The sequence below is a fragment of the Monodelphis domestica genome, chromosome 1 (genome assembly GCF_027887165.1).
Source record: "Monodelphis domestica isolate mMonDom1 chromosome 1, mMonDom1.pri, whole genome shotgun sequence".
In the NCBI taxonomy this organism is placed as follows: domain Eukaryota; kingdom Metazoa; phylum Chordata; class Mammalia; order Didelphimorphia; family Didelphidae; genus Monodelphis; species Monodelphis domestica.
In genome coordinates this window covers 18,891,221-18,900,793 of record NC_077227.1, presented here as the reverse complement: position 1 = coordinate 18,900,793, position 9,573 = coordinate 18,891,221, and the positions used below count along the sequence as shown (strand labels likewise).

General features: G+C 38.6%; 1 long non-coding RNA gene across 1 annotated transcript; it reads right to left on the bottom strand.

Moving 5' to 3' along the window:
* Positions 1-2,054: 2,054 nt before the first annotated feature.
* On the bottom strand, positions 2,055-4,347 carry LOC103097541 (uncharacterized). The gene is made up of 2 exons (XR_460098.2): positions 4,260-4,347; positions 2,055-2,216 (listed from the first exon to the last, which is right to left on the bottom strand). It is a non-coding gene; the product is annotated as an uncharacterized LOC103097541 (long non-coding RNA).
* Between the last annotated feature and the right edge of the window lie 5,226 nt (positions 4,348-9,573).

The window sequence follows — 9,573 nt, the reverse complement described above, 5'->3', positions numbered from 1 at the left end:
AACCCAGGACCTCCTATCTGTAGGCCTGGCTCTTTATCAACTGTACCACCAGCTGCCTCTAATACCTACCGTAACATGAATTTGTGAAGATCAACTGAGAAAATATCTATAAAGCCCTTTGTAAAATTTGTAAATGTTGGGCCTTATTATATCATCCAATTTCCATCTTTTTCAAGTGAGGATATGGGGACCAAGACAGTTGAAGTGGTTTGTCCAAGGTATTTTAATTCTAAATCTAAGTCTCTTTCATGGAGTTTGAGAGGCCACCCTTTCCAGTTGTAATGGAAATTATTCAGAGCTTAGTGTAAGAAGATTTGGGTTTGAGTCTTGGCATGACTGTTAACTGATTAAATGAGCTGGGCCATAAGTAATATAACTTCCCTTTGCCCCAGTTGCTCCTGTGTAAAAAGGTGGGTTTGGAGTAGATGATCTCCAAGGTTCCTTTGAACTCTCAATTCCATGAAACTATAATTCAAACTATTCTGTATGAGAAATTAAGATAAGATGGTGGAATAGATCAGGAGCTTTATTTGGTTCTTCATTGGGAAGATTTTTCACCTGATATTCTTGCATGAGTCAAGACATGAAATATTTCACCAAAGCTGATGCCATAACTCGTCAAAAAAGATGATAAAGTATGAGATTTCTTTCATATAATCTTTTAAAAAAACCCTTACATTCCATATTAGAATCAATACTATGTATTGGTTCCAGGGCAGAAGAGCAGTAAGGGCTAGATAATGGGGGTTAAATGATTTGCCCAAGCTCACACAGCTAGGAAATGTCTGAGGTCAGATTTCAACCCAGGACCTCCCTTCTCTAGGACTGGCTATCAATCCACTGAGCAACCTAGCTGCCCCTTAGGGATTTCTTTGAGTATAGCAAAAGGGAAACAGTGAATAGAGTGCTGGACTTGTAATCAGGAAGACACATTTTCAGGAGTTCAAATCTGGCCTCAGACACTTAGTAGCTGGGTGACCTTGGGCAAGTCACTAACCTCCATTTGCCTCAGTTTCCTCACTCATAAAATGAGTTGGAGAAGGAAATGGCAAACCATTCCAGCCTTTTTGCAAAGAAAACCCCAAAAGGGGAATCACAAAAAGTTGGAATATGACTTAAACAAGTGAACAGCAACAATAAAAACAACATTAGACATAATCGTGGGGAATCAATAGCAGTGGGAGGATGAATATAGGAGGAAAATATAGGCAAGTTTATATTCAGGCAGAATTGTGCAATGAGCACAGTCTTCACCCTAGCCTGCAGTACTGTGAGGCAAATCAACTGTGAGTTGATTTGCATCAGCACTAGAGTAATGGACAGCGCAGTCATTAACTTAAAATGATTCCCCCTGTCCTTGTGGTGCTGACTCAGTCAGGTTTAGTTTTGAGGTAGGAGAATCTTAGCGAGGTTTAAGAAGGGAAAAGACTAGATCTGTTCTGTGGAACCTTGTAACAATTTTAATGAAATTGAATTCCATTCCATAAAATCCAGCAAATGAATGTTAAGGTGCTAGAAATGTGAAGATAGAACGTAAAGCAGTCCTTGCCTTAAAAAAGCTTACACTCTGTTGGGGATTGTGGTAGTGGCTACAGTGAAATCTAGATAAGTAAATACAAGATAATTTGCATGAGGAGAGGACACATAACTGGGGTGACTAGGAATATCCTCAAGTAGGAAGTAAGCCTTGAAGGGAGCTATGGATGCCTCTTAGCAGCCATGAAGAGGGAAAGCAACAGAGGCATGGGGGACAAATGTGCAAAGGCTTTCAAATGGTAGATGAAATGCCATGTATAGGGAATATAGAGTGACTCAAATCTGGGTGAGCCTCCATACTTCAAGAAGCATCTGTGGTAATTTGATCAGGATTCCTGGGGGCTTCCCTATGTATCTCTGTACCCATACAGATCTATCCATTTGAATTGGAACTATGTTTATTTCCTCTCCAATCCTCTAGTAGCCTTTATTAATCATAAAAGATTCTTCAAAATTTGTCGGTCAAAATGCAAAATGGAAATGAAAGTAAGCAACAGAGAGTAAAGGAGTCAGAAAAATCAGAAGCCATATAATTTTACTTTCATTTCGGTTCTTAATTATTCCAATTGTTGCTGTTAGAGCATCCTGTATCTCACGGAAAGGCTTGAGGAGAATCCGGTTTCAGAGTTTTCTGCAAAGGACAGCTGTTCCTTGTCTCTGCTTCTGGGTTTCCTTTGGCTCTTAGTTCCAAGGAGGAAGGAAGAGATTGAAAAATGTATTTTTAGCACTAAGGAACAGTCTGCTGACTTAGCTGATTGCTTTAATGCACGTTATCCTAAAGGCAGTTTCTGAAAGAAGTGGCTCACCTTTTAGGGTCAGGTCAAGCAATACTTTCAATATGAGCCCCTTGCTGGTTCCTCTCATAGTTCTCTTCCCTTGAAATAACCTTCCATATAACAAGTACTTAATAAATAACTATTGTATAAATCAGTTCATGAAGCCTTGGCCAAATTATTGGTTAATTCTTGGCTTTATAGGTTAAGTGAATCTATATTGGGCTTATGGGAATTCTATTCCATGGGTTGTCAATTGACCTGCATACTGAAGAACCTTGAATTTTGAATCAGAAGGCCCAGGTTTTAATTCTACCCTCTGGGTTACTTTGGATAAGTCACACTCCCTCAGTTTCCTCATTTGTATATTATGATTAGACAGGATGCCATAGGTAGACACTGATTTGTTGCAAAAGGTCTGGGTCTACAGTCTCAATAGGAATCAAAAGTTTGCTGTGGCAGAAACAAAAGGCACAAAACAAATCTGGGTTTCATTATGATCATATGATCATAGATCATAGAAAAAATTTCAGAGGATAACTAGTTCAACTTTTTATAGATGAGGAAACTGAGGCTTAGACAAGCTAGGTGATTTGCCAGATGTCTCCCATGTAGTAGTTAGTTTCAAAGAGAGGTATAGGTTCTGGGAACAAGGATGTGAGCATTCATTCCACTGTCCTCTGCCCTGGTCATACCTTTTCTGCAGTATGGTGTTCAGTTCTGGGCATCACAGTGAAGAAAGACATTCAGAAACTGGAGAGTGTACAAAGGAGGGCAAAGACTTTCAGTCTATGTGATATAAGGGCTGGATTAACAAAGTGGAGGTGCTTATGTGGAGAAGAGAAGATTTAGTGGATGTATTTGTATGGGGAAAATTATGATGATTATTTTAAGTGTCTGAAGGGGCTGCTATGGGGAAGAGAGATTAGACTTGGTCTGCTTGACCTCAGAGGGTAGAAAGAGGAGAGATGGGGGGAAGTTGCCAAAAAACGAGTTCAGATTGAATATTAGGAAAGACTTAACAGTGAGAGTATAAACTTGTCCCAAAGTGCAAAGGGCTGCCATGGGAGGTAGCATCCCATTTGAGATTTTCAACTACTAATAACTGATGGAAGTTTTGTGGAGAGGATTCTTGGTTAGAGGCTGGATGAGCTAGGTTGAACATGCCTTTCCTTCTGATTCTGTGATTCAGAGGAGGTCAACTAAACTGATAAAGAGACTAGAAACCACATCATATGAAAAGTAGTAAAAGGAACTGCACATATTTAGACTGAAGAAAGATAAGATTTTGGTGAGTCAAAAACAGTTCTCCATATGGACTGCCATATGGAAGAGGTAAGAGACATTCTTTTTCCTAGAGGTCTTCAAGCAAAGGTTGAATGATCATTTGTTGGATGTATTGTAGAAGGGATTGTTTTGGGGGACAGATTGAATTAAATAGCTGCTGAGGGCAATCACTCAACTATTATTTATTAAGGTTCTACTATATTTCACACACTGTGCTAGTTTATGGGGTTAAAAGTCAAAAGATAAAACAATTCCCATCTTCAAGGAGCTAACATTCTAATGAATTTTTCATCTGATATTCTGTGGTTCTACTTTTTAGGACCCTCTCAGCTCTGGGACTCAATGTTTCCACAGCTATGTAATAATAAATAGAACTATAAAAGTTTTTCTGCACTAAGTGGACTATCAAAATATTGTTAATGGTACTTCAGAGACATTCTGGGTAATGGCTAAAGAGATTAAGTCAGATATCACCTTGCAGCCTAAAGAAATTCAGTTCTAGAAATTCCTTTTTGAGCTGACTCACATAGAGGCAGAGAGTTATCTCTTCTCTGGGTGTGTATCATCCTCTGAGTATAGGGGATATATAAATTTTTAAAAAAAGTTTTCCTTTTTATTATGAGCCTTACAATTATCAACCAATATGAACATTTCAATACCTACATTATGGTGATCGAGCAACTTGTTTTCCTGACTACTCATTTCACTTTGTAGTAGTTCATATCAATCTTCCCAGGTTTCCCTGAATCTGTCATATTCATTATTCCTCATAGCCTAATTATATTCCATCATATTCATGTGTCACAATGTGTTGAGCTTGGAATTCTTTTTTTTTTATAAGACTCTTTGTGTGGGGCCTTTTTGATTTTGTTTTTCAAGCAATACCTGTAGGATTTAAAAAAAAAAGAATTTGCATTTATAGGAGAATTCACACTATTTGGTTAGTTTATTTCTAGGGAACTTCTTGTTCTTGTTCTTAATCTTGTTCTTGTTCTTGATCTTATATTCCTTCTCCTTCTCTTCTACCTTTCCTTCTCCTATTCTTATTCCTTCTCCTCTTTTTCTTACGTTAGACATGAAATAGGCCTGATTGGCATGGGAGGATTTTACCTGCTCCTTTTCTGATCTACAATGGTTCACCCTCCAGACAACCTAGTAACAGCCCCCGCCCGCCCCCCCCCCCCCCCCGAGATTCACCATATTAATCCTGACATTAATGGAGACATTCATTGGCTTAGCCCATTGCAGCTCAAAACTCCTGAGCTCAAAAGATCCTTTAGCCTCAGTCTTCTGGGTAGCTGATATTATAGGAATGTACCACCCTGCATGTCTGACTCAAACTGTTCTTTAATAGATGAAGGAAGTAAGGTGCAGAAATGTTAAGAAACTTGCCCAAGGTCATGTAGGTAGTAAGAAAAAGAGATCAGATTTGAACCCAGGACATCTAACTTCAAAATTCATTATCTTTCCATTATACCATATAATCTCTCATGAAAAAGATGATTCAGTTGAAACTTAGATAGAAGTGGATTGCTCTCATTTAGAATTCAAGCCCTCTGAAGGAAGCTCTTTTGAGTCCATAGAACTATATCATTGGTACTTCTGTATTAATGGGAAAAAAGACAATATAGGTAGGGCAGTGGTATAGTGGAGAGAATGTTCAACTTGGAGTCAGGAAGACTTGAATTCTGCCTCAGATATGAACTAACTGGGTGATCTCAGATAAGTCATTTAACCCTTCTCAGCTTCAGTTTACTCTTCTGTAAAATGTGGATAAGATTATCATTTCCTCGAATAATGCATCAGGTGGAAAATCAGGAAAAGATCTACATAGAAAGAGATGCTGTCCAGGCATAATGCATATGATAGGATCCTTTGTTACAGAACTTATTGTGGGGGAAGAAGGCATTTTAGCATCATCCCTCTGCTTTAGGAGAATCCTTCTTCTTCCTTGATTTACTTTGCTCTAGACTCACTGATATGCATATTCTATCCCCCAGGAGAATGGAAGCTACATAAAGACAGAGGTCATTGTCTTTTTTGGGTAGTGCAGTCCCATGCATCTAATGGGCACTGGGAAGGTACTTGATCAATTTGATTATAGTGGCAGGATGACTGGATTTGGAGTTGGAAGACCTGGGTTCAAGTAATAATTTTACTATGCAAATCACTTTCCTTCAGTTTTTTTTCCCACTAAGCAAATTGAAAAGCCTAAATTAGAATATCCTGAAGATTTCTGCCAGCTTGAAATCCTAGGATCTTATAAGACATGACTTCTAGTCCTGGTTATTCCATTACATTTAGCTGTTTGACATTGAGCAAATCATTTTGCCTTTTGGGCCTCAGTTTCCACATCTGAAAAATAATTCGGGGATGTTTTGTATTAGGTGACTTCAGAGACCTATTCTAACTGAAAGTACCATGCAGGGGAACAAATCACAGGAGTTAGATGACTTGAATTCAATTTCTGATTCTAATACTCAAGTGACCATTTGTCTCTCAATTCCTCTAGGTCTTGGTATCCCCATTTGTAAAATGCAAAGGATATAGTAGTAGTTCAGCTGTGTCTGACTATTACTGATACCAATGGGGATTTCTTGACAAAGATACTAGAGTGGTGTGCCATTTCCTTTTCCAATGAATTAAGGCAAATAGAGATTAAGTGACTTGTCCAACATCACACAGCTAGTGAGTGTTTGAGGTTGGATTTGAACTCAGGTCTTTTTGAATCTTGGCTCAGTGCTTTGTACCCTGAGCCACTTAGCTCCCTTCAAAGATTGAAGTAGATGGCCCCTAAAATTCTGGGTAGGCCTTGTTCCTCCCTTGCCCTGTGCCACACCTCAGTTGAATTAACCTTCTTTACCTTTTAACCAAGTTACAAAAATTTACCCTTTGACTCAGCAATACTATTACTAAGTCTGTATCCCAAGAGGCTCAGAGATAGAGGAAAAGGACCTACTTGCACTTATAGCATCTCTGTTTGTGGTAGGAAAGAACTGGAAACTGGAGGATGCCTGTCAGTTGGGAAATGGCTGAACAAATTGTGGTGTATGATTGTAATGGAATACTACTGGGCTACAAGAAATAACAGACAAAAAACCCTGAAAAGACTTATATGAAGTGATGTAAAGAGAAGTGAGCAAAACCAGGACCACACTGTATATAGTGACAGCAATAAAATATCATGATCATTTGTGAATGACTAAACTATTATCAGCAGTATGAGGATCCTGGACAACTGCAAGGGACTCATGATAGAAAAGGATATTCCCTGCTATAGAAGGAACTGATGGAGTCTGAATGCAGATTAAAGCTCATCTTTATTTTCCCCGTGAATTATTTCCCAATTGTGAGTGATATTCATCTTCTTTTACAACATGAAAAACACAGAAATATGTATTGTATGATAAGACATGTACAATCTATATTATATTACCTTCCATCTTGGGAAGAGGCAGTTGGAAGGGAGAGTGAGAGCATGGACTGCAAAATGTCAGAAAACAATTGTTAAAAATTGTGTTGCCTTGTATAAAAAATCAAATTGCTGATTAAGTCTCAGGTGGTACCCAGAACAAATCTAGAACAGGATTGAGCATATAGTAGGCATTCAATGAATTCTAATATTTTAGTACTGTGATGAAAGGTGAATTAGTTTTCTTTTTCTTTCTCCCTTCCTTCCTTCCTTCCTTCCTTCCTTCCTTCCTTCTTCCTTCCTTCCTTCCTTCCTTCCTTCCTTCCTTCCTTCCTTCCTTCCTTCCTTCCTTCCTTCCTTCCTTCCTTCCTTCCTTCCTTCCTTCCTTCCTTCCTTTCTTCCTTCCTTCCTTCTTTTCTTTCTTCCTTCCTTCCTTCCTTCCATCTTAGTATCAATATTGATTTTAAGGGGGAAAAAAAAAACATTAAGGGCTGGACAATTGGAGTTAAATGTGACTTGCCCAAGGTCACATAGCTAGGAAGTGGCTAAGGTCATATTCGAACCCAGGTCTTTTCTACTCCAGGCCTAGTGCTCTTTCCATTGTGTTATATAGCTGCCCTTAACACATTTCTTTTTTCTTGTTGAAAGTGGCTCACATTGGAAAAACTGGAAACACTTCTTTAGTTACTAGTGGCCTCTTCTGAAATGTGTACTCAGAAAATGAAAGGACTCAAACATATTTTTCAGTTTAATCTGTATTACTCACATTTTCTTCATCACTTTCTTAAGTTTAGACAATCAACAAAACAATACAGATTTTTTGTCTTTGGATTGGCAGAAACTCTCACAATGTCTTGTTGATTTCAAGTACTGAATGAATTGTCAAAGAACTGATTCAGTAATTCTACATTTCTGATGTAGCCAAAACATTGTTTTGTATTACTTGAAGTTGTAAGGGGAGGAACAATCAAATACAGATGAGGAGTCTTAGTGCCATTAAAGATCTCTTCCAAATGGCCGAGCATAGCAAGATGAAGGTTATAGTCTTTGGGCATTAACGCAAATGAGAGGGGGATACGAAATTAGCTAAGAGAAGGAGGTATGCTCTGAGGCTTTTGGCCAATTATGGATTTTAGAATAGTCTGGTAAGTGGGAATATATATGTATATATATATATATATATATATTACCATGAATAGGCAGTTTATTTTATTTTTTTTGAATTGAAAAATTCTAATTAATTAATTAAGAATATTTTCCATGGTTACATGATTCATGTTCTTTCCCTCCCCTTCTCTTCACCCCTCCCCCTGGTAGCTGATGCTCAATTCCACTGGGTTTTACATTTATCGTTGATCAAGACCTATTTCCATATTATTGATATTTGCACCAGGGTGATCATTTAGAGTCTTCATCCCTAACCATATCCCCATCAACCCATGTGATCAAACAGTTGTCTTTCTTCTGTGTTTCTACTCCTAGAGTTCTTTCTTTGAATGTGGATAGCATTCTTTCTCACAAGTCCCTCAAAATTGCCCTGGATCATTGAATTGTCACTAATAAAGAAGTCCATTACATTCGATTGAACCACAGTGTATCAGTCTCTGTGTACAATGTTCTCCTGGTTCTGCTCCTTTCATTCTGCATCAATTCCTGGAGGTCCTGCAAGTTCACATGGAATCCCTCCAGTTTATTATTCCTTTGAGCACAATAGTATTCCATCACCAACATATACCACAATTTGTTCAGCCATTCCCCAATGGAAGGGCATCCCCTCGTTTTCCAATTTTTTGCTACCACAAAGAGCACAGCTATGAATATTCTTGTACAAGTCTTTTTCCTTATTATCTCTTTGGGGTACAAACCCAGCAGTACTATAGCTGGATCAAAGGGCAGACAGTCTTTTATCGCCCTTTGGGCATAGTTCCAAATTGCCCTTCAGAACAGTTGGATTAATTCACAACTCCACCAGCAATGCATTAATGTCCCAACTTTGCCACATCCCCTCCAACATTTATTAAGAAGTGGAAAATATTAATGCAAAATTGGTTTGGTTATAGCAAGTTAATCAGGTGTTTTCCCACCATTGTTCTGTTCCAAGCTACCAAGATTTCCCTTGGGAAGGAGGTTTCTTCTCCGTATAAGCCTTTGCAGTAGTGGCAATTTCTCTAGCTTGACAAGCACAAGAAAAGGAGACAGATGGAGAACTCTGTTGTTTCATTGTGTCTGACTCTTTGTGACCCCTTTTGGGGTTTTCTTAGCAAAGGTACTGGAATGGTTTGCCATTTTCTTCTCCAGTTCATTTTATAGATGAAGAAACTGAGGCAAATATGGTTAAGTAACTTGCCCAGGGTCACCCAGCTACGAAGTGTCTGAGGTCAAATTTGAATTCAAGAAGGTGAAGCTCTATCCACTGAACTATGTAGCGGCTCACTAAAATCCCGACTCACCACATATGGAAAACCATGGCTTAAGGAAGAAGATCACTGGCTCTAAAATAGCTAAGAGGACAAGGACTTCAGTTCCATTTGGTCAGTGTTTTTCTGTCTCACTTGGAAAACTTTT